Genomic DNA, 18,741 nt, shown 5'->3' with positions numbered 1-18,741 from the left:
TGTAGCTGCTACCAGGTACTCCCTGGCTGGTCACAGGTAGTGAGTGACCTGGGCCTGCACTGGAGCCCCTTGCAAAAGGCTCCAGAATCAACATACTTGGAGGTTGGTTTTAGATCACAGCAGAGCGCCACCCAATTAAACCCACAAGTGGCACACACAAAGGGTGGTCTCAACAGGCACCAAAGCCCATTGGGGCAAATCCCAGTCAGTAGGGTAAGCCTCCCACACAGCAGTCCATAAGCTGTGGACGTGGCCAAGCCTCACAACCAGTCAGCCTGAGGGTCAATCCCACCCAATGACGTGCCAAAAGAAATCAAGGCTCAAGTATAACAGGAGGGCACGCACAACCAACACAAGGGACACACCTAGAGCACCTGGTGCAGGTGACCAGGGAGACTGTGCCACTGGGCCCCACAGGACACCTACTACATAAGGTCACCCAGTAAGACTGGGAGATATAGAAGATCTACCTGATACATAGAAACAAACAGAGAGGCAGCCAAAATGAGGAAACAAAGAAATGCATCCCCCCAATGAAAGAACAGGAGAAAACTCCAGAAAAAGAGCTAAACAAAATGGAGGCAAGCCACCTACCGGAGGCAGAGCTCAAAACACTGGTTATAAGGATGCTCAAGGAATTCAGTGAGAACCTCAACAGAGAGATGGTAAGCATAAAAAGGACATAAAATCCATAAAAAAAGAACTAGTCAGAAGTGAAGGACATAATAACTGAAATGAAGAATGCCCTGGAAGGAATCACCAGCAGACTAGATGAAGCAGAGGATCGAATCAGCAAATTGGAAGACAAGGTAGCAGAGAACACCCAGTTGGAACAGCAAAAAGAAAAAGAATTCCTCCCAAATGAGGAGAGTGTAAGGGCTTCTGGGACGACAGGAAGTGACCAACGTCCACATCATGGGCAGAGTGCTGAGCGGTAGCTAGCGGTTTCATCCTGTCAGTCGCCCTGGACATCAGAAGAAGAGGCGCCATAGAGAAGGGGAGAAATATGCCCACAGGGAGGAAGCAGGAGACACACTTTGCCTTTATTCATTCAGCTCTTGGATTCAGAGACCATTGAATTTAACACCTAATCATATGTTGTCTTTTCTTATTCAATAATTGTTGTCACTCCCCATTTAGATTGTAAATGCTTTGGGGAGAAAGACATATATGTAGGAAATCTCAAAACAATACGTGTAAAATGATGGGAACAGACATGAGAAGTCTGGGGAATCGCCTCAAAAGCAGCAAAACACATAGAACACGATCCTGGCTCTTCAGAAAGTGAAAATGTGCTTCTGTACCAGCCACAAAAAGTAGTACAAATGTAAGTCACATACCAAGCACATTTTGTTCATAACTGCTAAGAGAATACAGCGTAATGGATGAGGATATCCTGAACTAAAGAGGATGAATCAGAACATTGAGGGAAAGGAGGACGAGTGCAGGAGAGGAAGTGGGGAGTGCGGCGGGAACAGCAGACGCCCGTCCCCATCAAGGACCTGCTTCAATCCCTGTGCACATGGCTGCCCTTTGTCTCTGTTTCCAGTTCAATAAACAAGAGTGTAAACCACAGAAATCGCCCTCCCTTCGGGTGGAAGGGGGAGCGGAAGGGGAGTGAGCACTGAGGAGCCCCGCCTGCCAGGGGAACGGCCTAAGGAAGACCAGCCAAGGAGGACATGGGTGGGCCAGTGGTCAAGGAGGGCCGGCCACGCAGACCCAGACGCTGAGTGGGGCACACGCCCTGCCATGGGTCGCAATCATAGCCAAATCGCCGGGAACAGCAGCACATGGAACGGAAGGATCCCGGGCACCACCGTGCCTGCCCCGCAGCCGCACATGCAGTGTATGTGAAGCCACCACTTCCACACACAAAGTGTGGTTGGATTTTAATGATGAAAGATGGCTCTGCATACAATTAAATACTAGAAAATATCTTGTTTTGTAATATCACCCAGAACTTGCAAAATCCTCAAAAATCATTTGAGTCAAAGCCACCATCCCAGTGGCAGGACCTCAGGGTCCCCTGCCTGCCCAAGGTCACAGAAAGCCTAGTAGCAGTGAAGCCTCAGGACCCAAGCCCTGCTCCCCACCCTGCACCACCCGTCCTGGGCCCTTCATCCCAGGAACGTGTAGGCCTGAATGGTAGGCACAGACACTTTGCAAGTCCAGCCACCCCACCTATAAGAATACTAAGATGGCAACAGCAGTTTTCATCAGCTGAGACCAGCAAGGGGAGAGGGACTGAGCTACACCTAGGACACCCTTGATTCACCGAACCCCACGTTCCCCACCTGCATCAGACAGCATCATCCATATTGTTATCTAAACTCCTGTGAAGGTTAGAGACCGTCAGCTAATGAGAGAAGGACTTGGGACCCAAACTCATATGACACACCTCAAAGGCCCTTGCCCCGCACATGATCGTTTCTTCACATAAAGTCAGCTACTCTCTGTCCTTGAGCGTCTGGTGACACAGCTTGTGATTTCCTACCTCCCTCTGCACCTGAACTAAGGGTCTGTCCCTTGGTGACTGAGCCCCCTACTCGGCCTCCATTGTTGTGGCCACGGCGGTCGGGGAGAAACCCAAACAGGCTACTTGACCACTTGTCAGTGGCTCCAGAAATAGGCTTGATGTGTGAAGGGTATGAGACGACGAGTCAGGGAAGGTTTGTACATTTTTTTAAAAAGGTAAATGTGAACAATTCCAAATATTGGCGAGGATATGGAGTGACAAAGACCCTCATGGATAGACGTCTTGGGTAGAATCATAAATGATACAAGCACATTGATAAAAGGCTTGGCAGTTCCTTGTAACAATAGACACTTAGTCCATAGCCAATGATTCCAATTCAAGGCGTTTACCCAGGAGAGATAATCGTGTTGTCCACAAAATGCTTGTAGAACCTTCACGGCAGCTTTATCCATCACACCCCCACTGGGCACGGCCCAGAAGGTTGTCTCTAGGAGCAGATGAGTGTGGTATGTCCATTCAACCAACTCTGCTTGCCCGTGACCAGGGCCAGGCCACTGACGAAAATGTGGACAAGTTGCAGAAACGTGGAGCATTCACACGGAAGACCGCACACCCTAAGTTTCCATGTTAGAAAAAAATCTGTGAAAGAAAAGAATCGAGGTGGGTTAGACAGACGGACTGGCAGGCTCATGGGCACTTGTGGCCAGATTGTCACTTGCCCACTCTCATTTGTATCTGCCTCCCTATGGCCAACCCTGGAGCTCAGTGACTGGAGAGAATGCCCCAGGGAGAGTGACTCTTCCACAGAAAGCAGCACGCACTCTAAAGGGTGGCAAGGCTGCTTTCTGGGCCTTGGCACCCTGGGCATGTTAAATGCTACATGGGACGGTGTGTGTTTAAGGGCTGATTTCGTGGGTTTCGTAGGAGGGAAGGTGTCCACGAGGCAGGAGCTTCAGTCCGTTCCCAGCACAGTCTGCAGGGCAGGCTCTGGGCAGAGCGCGGGGGGTGGGGGGGCCCACGGCAGGGCCTTCCCATGGGTTCCCTCGTGTGGCACTCTGGGTGGCCCCCCAGGGAGCCCTCTTGGAACAGCACAGGAATTCCCCTGGGAAGGCGCAGTCCCACATCAGGAACGGCTCTCGGCAGCACTGAGAAATGGCTCCCACAACCTGCACGGTGCTCTGTCTCTCCCCTGAGAGCTGTGAGTGGGCATGGGCTCGTCCCTCACACTTCCCAGGGCCCACGCTGTGCTGCCTCCAGCCACTCACTCAGTTCCCCTGGTCCTGCATTCCCTGTCTGCACAGTGTCCACGTGGTGTGACGTGGAAACAGAGGCAAGCTTGGACACGGACCTGGCCTGCGGTGACAGGGGACAAACCTCAGCTGTCTCTGTAACGACAGAACCCTACTTCCTCACAGCCACAAAAGGCCTTGCTCAGCCTCTCCTGACTTTACAGACACCTGACCATGTGTGGCGACCCGTCCAGGCCCCCACACTGCCCCAGAGGTGAGTCTCCGGCACATTTTCACACACCAACCATCTTCTTGGACAACAAACGGCTCGGGATTCTGGCTGGGTGCCCCGGGAGAGCGCAGCGTGGCACGTACACAGGCTGGGCTGTGCTCGGAGCCCCTGGTCACCCTCTCAGCACTGGCACTGGGGACGCGGCCTCCACTCTGTCCAATGCTCAGGCCACGCCGCTTCCTTGAGCATCCTGTCCCACCATGTTCTGATTTTTCTTTCCCCTCTGGCACTCCTCCAGGGACCTGGGCACGCACACCTGGCTCAGCAGCCCCTCCCCTGTGGCCCATGGATCTCTGTGAGCGTCAGGGCACCTCGCACGGCCAGCAGTCAATGGTCCTAGAGGGTACCTGTGGCCTGTGGGCCTCGTGTTCCCTGAGCAGGGGGCGTTTCATAAGGGAGCGAGCGCCTGGCCTGTGGCCTTGGGCCGCCTCGTTCACTCCCACGGAGCCAGGCTGTCCACAAACACGTGTGTCACAGCCTGATGGTCAGCGTGTGGGTGTGCACATGTGCACCCCCAAACCCAGCCCTGGGGCCTGTGGTAACTGACCCCAAGTAGCTTTCCTAGGAGTGGTGAGACAGAGGCGGGTGGGGCCCGAGAGGGGGAGGGGAAGGATTGTCCCAGTCAGTGGGGGCTACTTTCAGCTGCTGGGTATTCTCGGGCAGGCTGCCAGCCCTTCACACCAGAGCAGGCTGGCCACCTGCCAGCCCGGCTGGCTCACTCTGGGTGCCAACAGAATGTGTGCAGCTTGGAGCATGCTGCCCGCCCCGCAGCTGGGCTGCTCGCAGGCCCTGAAATAGACAGTCATGGTTGGAGCGGCTGCAGGCGGAGGGTGCAGCCACATGCACATGGCAAAGAAGAACCAGCTCCCCTGGGAGAGAGGGAGGGAGGAACCTATCACAGCACTCACTTCACAGACCTGGAAACTGAGGCCCGTCTGGATCACTGCAGCAGGACCAGGCCTTCCAACTCTAGAAGGTGCGTTTCCATCACAGCCCCTGACACATGAGGGACATTCTGTTCTCCTGCAGCTGCCGGGGGTACAAGGTTCCAGAGGTCAGGCTGGACGGAGGACACAGGCCTCCCTTCCTCCTAGGACCTTCTCAGAACAGTCTCCAGAACACCATAGAGGTGTGACTTACTGCCCCCAAAATGAAGTGAGCCCCGAATGTGACAACCGGTTCTCCCAAAGAAAGGAGAGTTAGGACAGCATGGTGCTGCTCCATGCAGCTGCAGGAGGAGGGTCGGCAGCCCCAGGGGCTCCCGGCGGGGAGCTGACACACCCTCCTGCCTACAGTGTTTATCTGGGAGAGAGAGGTTTGTCCTAAGGAGAAACTGGGGCACAGGGAAGTTCTCTATCGAGTGGCCGAAACCAGTCCTGGAGGGCACAACCGCTGTGTGACCTGGGGCCGCCCTTTGCTATGCTGGGCCTCAGGTGCTCTGCTGTCGAATGAAACACTCAGGCACACGTCACTCTGATAGGTCCGGCTAAGGCACAATGGGACGAGGCTGCCCTCACAGACACGGGTCCTGACAGGGACACGTCATTGTCACAGGCCAGCTGAGGACCCGTTTGGTGGATCCTGCTGTCTGCTGAAATCAGCAGACACGTCCCACCCTCGTTCTCCAGTGCAAGGAAGACTGACCTCAGAAGGGTGTCACCACAGCAGAAGCCCTGAGTGACTGTCCGGGCACTACCCCCAGAGGTATCCTGACGGAGGTGTGGTCGTGGTATAAAACAGCGAGAAAGAGCATCTGGGGTCTGCAGGGTAGGAGCCACTGTGCACACCACAGACGACCCCACAGAGATAGGCAGCACAGGAGCAGTGAGGGCCAGGAGAGGTGGGGATACCACTCTGGCTCCGGTGGGGCAGGTGGCGTCCCTGGGCATTCTGCCACCGTCCCGGGCCCAGGATCCCACCCGGTGAGACAGTCAGCCAGTCCTGTACTTCTCTGGCGCCAGCGTGGGCCTGCCTCGGACCCTGTGCCCTGGCTGAAGGCACGATTTCTGTCCCCACCCCACTCCTCCCAGGTCGCCAGACTCCAGCTCCATGCTCCCCACAATCCCATGGCTCCTCCCCTCCTGTCGAGCTGCTTGGGGCTACTGGCTCTTCAGGGCCGTTGGAACCCCATCCCTCTGGGGCAGCCGTCTGCCTGCTCGTGGGGACACAGAGGTCCCCCTCTCTCTCTGAGCCTTGGCTCTGCCTGCCAGGGGTGGTCTCCAGGGGAACTGCACCATTTGTGTTTACGTCACCTCTGGTGTTAACAACCCATAACTGAGTCTTTTTCTAGTGGAAATGCTGGTCCCGTTGTACAGACATTTGCTTCAGGAAAGAAGGTTCATCTTTGGGAGTCATGGCCATGCCATGTCACCAGGATGTGAGCACAGCTCTGGGCCAACCTCCTGAGAAGGGTGCAAACCAGCCTCCTGGAGGCATCAGTCAGGGGGGCATAAAAATGCCACCTTTCTGTTCTTTCATAACGAAAATGTCTCTATTGAGCTCATGGAAAAATGGACATCTTACAACTTGGATAATCCGCTTATTTTAATGGAAGAATAGCAACGAGAAAATTTGCCATTCAGTTTAAGTTTCTGAGATGTAACCATCTGGGCTCTAATTTTTAAAAATAACATACGACCATCACAAAAGGGTTCAAATCCTTCAAATCTCACCCTAGGAAAAAAATATTTCCTAAATACTACATATCCTTTCAGAGTTTTTAATGCATATGTAAATACAAGCTATTTATTATCATGACATCATTTATAGATTTTATTCATAACAGCCTGCTTTTTGTTTTTCTAACTATAGAAATGATACGTGCTCTTTGCAAAATATTTAAACCACTCTGAAAGAAATAAAATGAAAACAAAAACATACCACCTAGTGCCATCTCTCCCAGCAGCCACTGCTAATAGTTTGGTATGCATAACAAACACACATCGTTTATTTATTTTACAGATGATGTCACACAAAATATCCCCTTATAAATTTGCTGTACAAATCTCAGTTCCACTTTCAAGAGAGCTAAGATTTTGACCCAAGGCCAGTCTTCTCTGCTGACTGCATCCTGCTTGGGGGAGTTGATGAAAACACTGCAGTCTGGTCCTCCAAACACTCATACACACAGTTACTGTCACACAGCCTCACCCCCTTCATTCACACACTCACCCGCTCTCACACTCTCATATACGCTCACTGACACACACATTACACACTCACATTCTCACACATGCTCACACTCACTCTCCCACACACTCACACATACACAGCCTCCTTTTAGCTAGAAGCCTGTGTTAACATTACCTCTGGTGCCATTTTCCAAACTGACCAGGCTTATGTCCAACCTGCTGGCTTCAGACCCAAGGCTCTCACACTTAGACGCACCTCACAACCAGCTAGGACGTGGGGCTTGGGGACCAGACACCCCAGAGCCAGTTCTGTAGTTGGGGGTGTAGCCCGGCATCTGGAATTTTCAAAGCCTCAGGTGACAGATTTACCTGAAGCCAATGAAGTTTAACCTTCCTAACCTCTCCTGTGCACAGGTCCTTTCTAAGCTCCTGCCGTAATGTTAGATTCATAATTTAAAATTTGCTTCCAAATTATACAGGTTTCAGGCACTCCAAAGTCTGGCTCTGCCCCTGCCTTTTGAGTGAGAAAATCACCTTTAGGTGTTTCCTTTTGTCACCTAGACTCCACCTTCAAACCATAGCTCAGACTAGACGTAGCTTTCCTCTCAAGTGTTAGTTTTCCTCACCTGGCTGGAGCTGCAAGAGGCTGAGTCAGAAGGCAGGAAAGGCTCCTTCTGATGACCAGTGTCGGCCTCGGTGCGGCGAGCAAGGCAGGTGCTCCGACGGGAGCACTCCACCCTGGCTGGGGAATTCTGTTCACCTTTTGTGCATCCTAGAGCCCCTGAGGCATTGGCAAATGTTGGTCTGTAAAGGACCAGAGAGGAAATATTTTAGGTTGTGCAAGCCGTACAATCTCTGTGCAACTTTGCTGTTGTAGCTGCAAGAAGCATAGTAATAACATGTGTTCCAATAATATTTTATTTACAAAACACACTGTAGTTACTGACCTCTGCTACGACTACTGGAAGGGTCCCTTACCCAATAGGATTTCCACACACAAACTGAAAATGTGCGTACAGTTGACTACCTCAGCCGGAAAGACTTACTCGTCTATGCTAGAGGAAAGTTATTCACCTCAGTCGTATTTAGAAATCTCAATGTGCAACACGGATTAGGCTGTGGTTAGTCATAGTCAATGGATTTTTGCTTTGCAAAAGTATTTATCAGGGCTTTGTTAGAGAAAGAATTGTTCTTCCAACACATGTGGACATTTACTGCTGCACAGGGAGTCCAGGAGTCGGAGAAACCTTTGGAGTTGCCACTGACAGGCCGATCAGAACAGAAAACAGATGCCATTTCAATGCAAGTCGATGAGGAAATAACTCAATTCCACCAAAATCCAATTTTCAAAGCTGCATCTGGGGGTCTGGTCCTGGGAAGAGGCGTAATTGCACCCTGCAGCCGACTGCAGCTGCCGAGCTTGGCAGGGCAGGGAGCCGCGTCGGGGGAGCCTAAGAAGCACGTCACAGCAGCAGCCTGGAGGACACCAGACCCGAACTGTCACCTGGCTGGCAGGGAACCGACGTTTGCCCCCACCAGTGTCCCCAGCTTCACTGAATACAGCCCCACGCCCACTGGTGTACACGGGACACATGGAGAGAACCCAGGAGCCTCTAGTCCTGGCCCAAAGAGCAGGAGAGAGGACTCCTCAACCACACAATGGGGGGACCCCAGGCTCCCCTTGTTTATCTGTGCTCTGTGCCTTGGCCCCAAGCTGACCCACAGGGCCTAACCCTTTGGGGATGGGACCTTCCTTCATGACTCAAGAGCAGGTCCCAGTGGGGCGGGGGCTCCACTGCACTGTCCTCTGGGCACTCGGCCCAGACCAGCCTGTGTGTGGGGCGCACACAGAAAGGATCTGAATAGCTTTTCAGAAGTTTGAAAGCTGAACTGACCTTGGAACCACAACCCACAGAAGCAGCGGGACCTGCGGCGTAAATCCAGCCAGATGCATCTCCTGCTAACTCGAAATTAACATTTTCCAGAGGATTTAAAGATCATCTAGAGTCTTGTACATAATTTTTTAAACATCTAGGATAGAATAAGAAATTACTTGGCACACAAAGAACCAGAAAAAACACAACTGTCACAGGAAGGGACAATCAACAAACCCCAAAGCTAAGATGACGAAGACGTTGGAATTATCTGAGAAACTCTAACATCTGGAGCTACTATGCAAATATTCCAACTAGTGAGGGTGAACAAACACCATGAGAGGAAAGGCAGGAGGTTTCAACAAAGACACAGAAGACTCAAAGGGCCGCACGGACACTTTGGAACTGAGAAAGGTATTAACTGAAAAAAAGAAAACCTCACTGGATGGAACAATACGAGAGACGCCAGAGGAGAGTCGGCGAATGTAAGGCAGATCCTGTTACCCAACGTGAACAGCAGAGAAAAGAGATGAAAAAGAAGAGGGAGCCTCAAAGGCCAGCAGGGTATTCCACAGGTCTGACGTTTGCGTCACAGATCACAGTGCGGGAGGAGAGAGTGGGGTAAAGAAAACCTATTGCCACATGGCGGGTTACCATGTTACTAGTGGCTCCAAACAGCACCCTTTGTTGTCCTGTTCCCTGTAGGTCAGAAGTCGGGCTTGGCATGGAGTCCTCTGCTCGTGGTTCTGCCTGGCTGAAGCCGTGGGTCCGGCAGGGCTGTGCTCACCTGAGTTGCAGGTTCTTCTGAACTCACACGGTGGTGGAGTCCCTACAGCTGTAGGACCGAGGTCCCCTTTCCTTGTGGGGAGTCACTCTGGTCTGCCCTCAGCGCTAGAGGTGTCCTGCCTTCCTGCCCGTCCCCCCACCCCCAGCCCATCTGAAAGTCCGCAACAGAGAATGGCCCTGTATCAAACCCTGATCACGCTTCCACTTTCTAGGGACAAGTCCTTTCTAAGGGCTCGCTTGATTACGTCAGGCTCTTCAGGATCATCTTCCTTTCTTAGACTCAGTTGATTTGGACCTCAGTTACACCTCCCACTCCCTTCCCAGCAGACCTGCATCACTGCATGAGTGGACATTGCCTGGGAGTGGGAGGGCATACGCCATGCAAGCATTGTGCCGACCACAAAGCAATCACTGAAAACACCCCAAATTTCACAAGAGACACACAGCTCCACGTTCAAGAGGCACAGTCAACTCCAAACAGGATCAACTCTAAGAAATCCAGGCCGGCACTCCTCATAATCAAACTTCTAAAAACTAAAGATGAAATCTTGACGGCAGCTGGAGAAAAACTATACCTCAACTGCAGGGGAGAAGCCATGAGAATAACAGTGGGTTTCTTATCAGAAACTACAAGGGCCACAAGGAAGCAGCATAATACCCTTCACGTGCTGAAAGAAAAGAACTGTGAACACAGAATTCTAACGAAGGTAGAAGAAAGGTGCATTCCTACGAGGGAGAGGTTTGGCTCCCAGACCTGCCTCGAGAGAAAGGCTGAAGGAAAAACTGTAGCGAGAAGAGAGGTGGTACCAGAGGGACTGAGGCTGTGCTCATGAAAGAAGAGCGCAGACGTGTAAGGACTGAGTGGACCCACCCCATCACTCTTCTCTGGACTGCTTTCAAATACACGGTACGAGAGCGACAATTATAACATCGTCTGGTGGCTGTAGCACCACATAAAGAAGGGGGAGTGAAGGGACATATATGGTGGCAAGATCTCTATATTCCACTTGAAATGGCAAAATACTGATTCTAAGCAGACTGTGAAAAGCTAAGTGTGTGCACTGCAATGCCCAGAGAAGCCACTAACAACACTAATCAGAGAGCAAACACACAACGGATAAATTAACATGAAGTTACGAAAAGTTCAGATAACCCAGCAGAAGGCAGAAAAGGGGGAAGCAGAAGGATGAAAAACAGAGGGAACAAACAGAGAACAAATTATAAATCCACACATATTAATAATTAATTAAATTTTAATAATCTAAACATACCAATCAGAAGACAGAGATTGTTCAAAAGAGTGAGAAACATGGCCTCCCCACAACATGCCTACAAGAAAGTCCCATCATATGTGATGACATAAGCAGGTTAAAAGTAAAGGACAGAAACATGTAATGCAAACATCAATTAAAACCAAGTTGGAGTGACTATATTAATATCAGACAAAGTGGCCTTCAGAGAAAAGAAAATGTTCAGAGATGAAAAGGAACATTATTATTATGCAATAATAATGAAAGTACCAATTCACCCGGAAGACATCACAGTCCTAAACGTGTACACACCTAGCACAGAGTTCCAAAATATGTGAAGTGAGAACACATAGAACTGAAGAAAGAAATGCAGACCCAGTTGTAACGGGAGACCTCAACACTCTCAATAATTGATGGGATGAATGGACAGGAAACTTGCGAAGACAGAGGACTGAGTGACACCACCCCACTGGCCAGATGGACGTCCACACAGCACCCACGGAACAGGGTGGACATTCACTCAAGTGCACGTGACCTGTAACCAAAATAGACCCTGTCCTGACTAAAAAACAAACGTTTAGACTTAAACAGGATCGAAATCATACAAAGTAAATTCTCTGACCTAACGGTATTAAATCAGAAGTCAACAATAAAGTGAGAACATGAAAATCTCCAAATACTTCAAAATCAAACAAAACACTTCTAAATAATCCTTGGGTTAAAGAAGTCTCAGGAGAAGTTAGAAAAGATTTAGAAATTAGAAAATATTAGAAAAATGCATAGAAATGAAAATGCAATATATTAAATTTTGTGTGTTGCAGCCAACGCTAGAGGGGAAAGTATAGCATTAAATGTTGTATTCTAGCTATCTGTCACCATGTACCAAAATTAATTCAAAATGGATCAAAGACTTAAGCATAAGACCTGACACAATAAACTGCATTGAAGAAAACATAGGTACTAAACTTATGGACCTTGGGTTCAAAGAGCATTTTATGAATTTGACTCCAAAGGCAATGGAAGTAAAAACTAAAATAAACAAATGGGATTATATGAAACTGAAAAGCTTCTGCACAGCAAAAGAAACTATTGACAAAATAATGAGGCAACCAACTGAATGGGAGAAGATTTTCGCAAACAGTTCCTCTGATAAGGGGCTAATATCCAAAATATACAAGGAACTCATGAAACTCAACAACAAAAAAACAAACAACCCAATTGAAAAATGGACAGAGGACCTGAAGAGACATTTCTCCAAAGAGGATATACAAATGGCAAATAGACATATGAAAAAATGCTCAACATCGCTAATCATCAGAGAAATGCAAATGAAAACCACAATGAGATATCACCTCACCCCAGTCAGAATGGCTGTCATCAACAAAACAAATAGTAACAAGTGTTGGAGAGGCTGTGGAGAAAAAGGAACTCTCATACACTGTTGGTGGGAATGCAGACAGGTGCAGCCACTATGGAAGGCAGTGTGGAGGTTCCTCAAGAAATTACGAATAGAATTACCATATGACCCAGCAATCGCTCTCCTGGGTATCTACCCCAAAAATATAAAAGCATTTCTCTATAGAGACACATGTACGCCAATGTTCATTGCAGCTTTGTTTACGGTGGCCAAGACATGGAAACAACCAAAATGTCCTTCGATAGATGAATGGATAAAGAAGTTGTGGTACATATACACAATGGAATACTATTCCGCGTTAAGGAAAGATGATATAGGAGCATTTGTGACAACATGGATGGATCTCGAGAGAATAATGCTAAGTGAAATAAGTCAGACAGAAAAAGCAGAGAACCCTATGATTTCACTGATATGTGGTATATAAACCAAAAAGAACAAGACAAACAAATGAGAACCAAAAACTCATAGACACAGACAATAATTTAGTGGTTACCAGAGGGTAAGGGGGTGGGGGGTGGGTGATGAGGGTAAAGGGGATCAAATATATGGTGATGGAAGGAGAACTGACTCTGGGTGGTGAACACACAATGGGATTTATAGACGATATAATACAGAATTGTACACCTGAAATCTATGTAAATTTACTAACAATTGTCACCCCAATAAAATTAATAAAAAAAAAATGTTGTATTCTAAAAGAAAAAAGGACTCAAAACCATAACCTCAGCTTCCAATCTAACATATCAGGAAAATAAACCTAAGTTCATGTATATGAAAAACAAGACACAGCAATGTCAGGAACAAAGGAGGCGCCATCAGTACAAAAGCTGCTGACACTGAACGGACAACAGGGCAGACTCCAGACCCAGAAAATCACACTGGCACATGCCACCGAGATCGTAGAAAAATAACAGCATTTCTACAAAATATCTTCCAGAAAACAGGAGAGGAAGGGAAAGTATTCACTCCGTTTGTAAGGCCCACATCTCCCTGACACGGAAACCAGACAAAGACAGCAGGAGAAAAGTACCAATCAATATCCCTCATGAACGCAGGCTCAAAACCCTTGACAAGTGCTGGTGAACGAATGCACTCATCTATTTACGTCGGCACTGCACCCTTTTATGATACAACATTTAATGCTTTCACCCCAAGACGGGGCCTAAGGCACGATGCCCACTGTCTCCCATTCAGAGTTGTACTGAAAGCTCTAGTCAGGGATGTGGGTGGGAAAGAAGAAACGAAAATGTTCCTGTTCAGAGGCAACATGGCTGTCTACACATAAAACCTCAAGAAACACACACAAAAAGTGTCCTACAACTAAGATTCACATTTAGCAAGAGTATGAGATACAAGGTCAATTTATAAAAGTATATCTTCATCTATAGTAGCAATCCATAATGGCAACTGAAATTAAAAAGGAATGTCACTTCTAAGAGCACCAAACATGAACTATTTAGTCGTAAATCTAACAAAATGTGTAGCGTCGATCTGCTAAAACCTGAGAAATGCAAATGGGACTGATGAATGCAGCAAATAGGGCAGAGACACACCCATATTTACCACTTGGGAAACTTAACATAATAAGCATGTCACCTCTCTCCAAATTAACAAGCATATTTAATGCAATTTCAGTAAAAATCCCAGACAAACTCTTTTGTGTATATTCAGAGACGCTGATTTGAAATTTCCATGGAAGAGCAAACTAGAGTAGCCAAAACAATATTTAAAAAGAAGAAGAAAGGAGGACTCATGCAACCCAATTTTAAGAGCTCCCGTAACTAAGACAGTGTGATGTCAGTGGAGATAGAGAAAGCAGCAGCAGAGTGGACGGCCCAGAAATGGACCCATCGATGTGGACACAGGATTTCCATAGCGGCTCAAAGAAAATTCCATGGAGAAAGGATAACCTTGAGTAAACGTGACACCAAAATCACAACCCATAAAAAAAAATAATAATAATGACAGATGTCATTGAAATGAAAAACTTCTTCAAAAACACTGTTGAGAATGAAAAGACAAGCCACAGCGTGGCAGAAAATGTTTGAAAATCATGAATCCAGCAGAGTTTTACCTGATAATGAACACTGAAATCTCAGCAGTAAGAAAACAAAGTAAAAAAGGGGGAACCCTGAGCAGATGCTTTACCCGGAGGACATGGAGATGGAAAACAAGCATGTGAGAAGATATTTGTGTCCTCGGCCCGAGGCGTGTGCCAGTGACAGCCCTGGTGCAAGCTGGTTACACACCTGTTCAAATGACTAAAATAGGAAGTCCGGGGGACCCTCTGCAGGGAGGGTGTGGCGTGGCCGTGTGGTGGCTGCACGGCGGGCAGTGCTCTGGGGACAGTGTGACACACAGCTTCCAAGGTGGCAGCCACCCACAAGCCGGTATTTACTGTGGGGACAGGAAGACACACCCACCTCAAAACCTGAGCATAGTACTTACAGCAGTCGTCTTCATAGTCGGCAAGAGCTGGGGACAACGCAACTCTGTCCCTCGGCAAAGGAACCAACACCCTATGGCCCACTGCCATGGAATGCCACTCGGCAGGGACAGGAAGGCACCTGCAGTGATGTGGGTGACACGCAAGGCGTTTTGCAAAACAAAAGCCACACTCCGAGTTCAAATACCAAACCATTCCGCTGTGACACTGTGACACACGTTGACAAAAGACAAAACTAGGGAGAAAGGCCAGCACTGCCAGGGCTTTGGGGTGGAGTGTGACAGCAGAAGCATTGGGCAGGGGAGTGCTGGGGTGCTGGGGTGCTGTTTCCTGATTGTGGAGGTTGTTACACAAATCTGCACATGTGTCAACATTCACAGAACCACACACTATTGAAAGCTCCATGTGTCATGTTGTTGAAAACACCATCAGCCGGCACTGCTGGCGGGAGGCAGCTGTCAGGCTGGGAATTGGGGTCGGGTTAGGGAGCGCTGTGGGGGAGCAGGGGCAGGCTGAGGGGACAGCGCTGGGACCTGGGCTCCTGGAGGTCTGCCCAGAGGGGATGTGCCGGCCCCCGCCTGGTCCCCAGGCCCGCCCTGACCCCACTCTTGTTGATGGAAGGCAGGCTGCCTGCATGTGGGTCCTGGACCCTGGAAAGCCCCGAGCATGCAGAGGGGAGTGGGGGCTCTCAGCGGGGTGAGGGCACCTCATTCTGGATTGTTAAGTGGAGGAAATATTGGGTCTTTGACAGAAATAGCCTCTGTGGGGTCAGTGGAAACAGCCGGCTGCAGCCAGGAACCACGGCCTCTTCCGGTGACCCAGACGCAGCCTCCAGCCCGGCCCTTCTCTTCAGGACGGCCTCTCCAGCTGGCCAGGTCCCCATGAGGCTGCGCCCTGCCTGCTCCTGAGTGACGCGCGTGCTGGTCTCATTTGTGGTGTATGGGGGCCCCCCAGGACCCCTTCCTCACAGCAGTTCCCTTTCCAGCTGTGCCCAGAGCTGTGCCCACACGGTGCCCTGTGTAAAAGCAGCGATCCAGCACTCGGGCCGCCTGGGGAAGCTGGAGAAGGGCAGTGCCACGTCCCCGGTGGGTGACGGGGGTGGGGAGCAAGGGCACAGCGGCACCCCCATCAGAGCCCAGCGCCAGTGTCAGTCCAGGCAGCAGACACCAATGGTGGCCTCTGGGCCTCTGCTGGCAAACAGATTCCCTCCCTTGGGGTGCTTGTGCACCTGCGAGATTCCCCAATATCCCATTCCGGCTAGGCCATGGGCCTGAGCTGCAGGACACCTCTGTGCTTACTGCTTGCCCTGCTGGTGCCTGGAGAGGCCTGGAGTTTCCAGGTGGGGTCTCGTGAAGCAGACTTTAATTAAGAGTTCACAGTTTTGTAACCTGATTCTCATTGTGCATCAGAAACATACCCGATTGTCTTTCCTGCAAGTGAATAGACGTGGTGTCAGATGCTTTCTCAGAAAGACCTTGCTCTTTGCAAACTGCGTGTGTAAAAGGGCACTGAGCATGGCAGGCTTCTTTGCTTTGGATTCGTGCTCCTTAAAACTGAGGGCTGTTTACACAACAGGAGAGTTCGCCTTTGTTTCCTGTTCCTGCAGTGTGTTCGCTCGTGGCCTCTGGCTGAAGACAGAGATGCTGGCAGGCAGGGACCCTTGGTACCTGCTGGTCAGAGGGGACCCGGGAGAGAGAACGGCGGCTGCGCCTGAGACAGGGGTCTGGAATGGAGCACCCACACCCCGGGACTCCAAGGCCCGGGGACCCTGAGGGCCAGCGTTTCCCAAAATGGAGATAAGAGCAGGTCTGCTGCGGCCTCTCTTAGCCCGGCACGAGCCAGCCTGTGTATAGACCGTCTGCTCAGCTGCTATGTCTGCCCAGGCGTTCAGTGCAGATTTCCTCCGTTTACAGTGTGGGCACTGCGGTTCAGGGTGTCAGATGGCTTGCCCAGGTCACCCACGTAGTAAGAGCTGGGGTGCAAACTCTGAAAGTCGAGGCCTCCGCTGGCCTCTTGTGGAATGTCAGCTCTGCACAATTCTGGAAGGCCCCTCAGTGCTGAGTGTGGTCCCTGCGCCCGCAGCCCGTGACACCCGGGTGCCCACTAGAAATGCGGTCTCAGGCCCCACCGCAGTTCTCCTGCATCAGGACCTGCGTTCTAATAAGACCAGAGACTCACACACTTTCCAGGATCCCACTCTCTCCTCTGGCCCAGGCTGCTGGCTCGGCTGAGTCTCAAAAGAAATTCCAAGTAATGCTTTGTCTTTGGGGCTAATTCGATGGGGCACATATTTGGAGTTTGTCTATAAAGAAAGTTACAAGGTTCAAAACCAGAGTCATAAGAAAGGACTCAGGGAAATGCCGCCTGGTAGCTAGGTGTGGGCATGAAGACCCAGGAAGGCTTCCTAACCTCGTGACACCGAAAGTCATGCGGTGGGGGGTGGGGGTGGGACACGGGCCAGGGTGGCCTCAGTTTAAGAAAACAGACAGCAGGAGACCTGCAGGCCTGGTCTCACCACCAGGAATGCCCAGGAGAGCAGCCACAGAGCTTTGGGCCCAGGATGAGGGCGGGTCAGCGGCCTATGGGGGAATGCAGGAGGCAGGCAGCAGGAGGGCAGACACAGCTGCACGCGCAGGGCACGCATTGGCACCCCGGCCATGGGGGGTCTGGAGCTGCCGCGGAGGCTGGCACATGGTCACGTAGGTGGCATTTGCCTTCACTTCCAGGTGGAGGTGGGGTCCCGATGGCAGGTAGAGTGTGTGCGCAGAGAACAGGTGGGGCTTCACCAACCATCTGAGTGGAACACTTAAGAATGTGTGCGGCCTGGACCAAAGCTGGGGCTGCCAAGGTGAAATGAGCCACAGGCCGAGGACCCCAGGGTAGGCTCCTTCTAACGGGGTGGAGCCCCCAGGACTGTGACCAGCCTTTGCTAGTGATGTTTCATCTGACAACTCCCGTCTCCACTGGGGGTGCCGCTGGCTGCGCCCCACGCACACATCTCTGGGGACAGCTGTCCAGCAGAATCCCCCTTGTAAAGAACGTGTCACCTCTCCCCAGCCACCTGTTTGCTCACGGCTGTCATTGCTTGTCCCTCAGACCATCAGCCTGACCCCTGGGCTGGGAGCCGGTAGTCAGATGCCTGCGACCAGTGAAAACAGGAATGTGCCAGACTCAGGTTGTGTCCACGTGCCCTTGAGGGTGTTTGCCCCACTCGTGTGAGAAAGCCGGGTTCCTCCACTTGCCTGCAGACCTCGAAACAGCTCGTCGGCACGCAGGTCCCACCTCCGGGCCCACAGGAGCCCTGCTGGGGACTGTTCCTGTGGAGGTCGGCTTGGGGTGCTTCCTTGGTGATAAGAAGGAACTGTGCCAATTACAGCCATCCTTTGGGGGCAGGGAGGGCATAAAAGAGTAAGTCCAACCCTGCATACCCTCTAATTAGCGGTGGCCTGGGATCAACAGTTGCTTTCCCAGTGCAGCAGGGCTGCAGACCCAGGCGGGTTTGCACATCTGTGCGCCCCGTGTTTGACCCATGTGACGCTGCGGATGGTTATGGCACTCTCCCCTCATTGGCCAGCCCCTGCTTCCTACGGCGCCAGCCCCCGAGTGACTGTCTGTCCTCAAGCTCTGGCCGCCCCTCGCCATCCTGAAGTTGGAAATGTCTTCCCATAGGAAAACCTGCCGCCTTTCACAGTGAGCAAGTCCCACAGGGACACGCACCACCCTCCACGGGGCGCCGTGTTCTCCATGCTCCTGGCTCCATGGACAGCGTAGCCTGCTGGTGGCCAGATGCAGGCAGAGGTGAGCCTGACTGTTCTCTATTCCTCGAGAGGTTTTGGTCAC

Source organism: Rhinolophus hipposideros (assembly GCF_964194185.1).
Source record: "Rhinolophus hipposideros genome assembly, chromosome: 3".
Lineage (NCBI taxonomy): Eukaryota > Metazoa > Chordata > Mammalia > Chiroptera > Rhinolophidae > Rhinolophus > Rhinolophus hipposideros.
The sequence above is the reverse complement of the archived record's forward strand: the minus strand, read 5'-3'. Positions refer to the sequence as shown.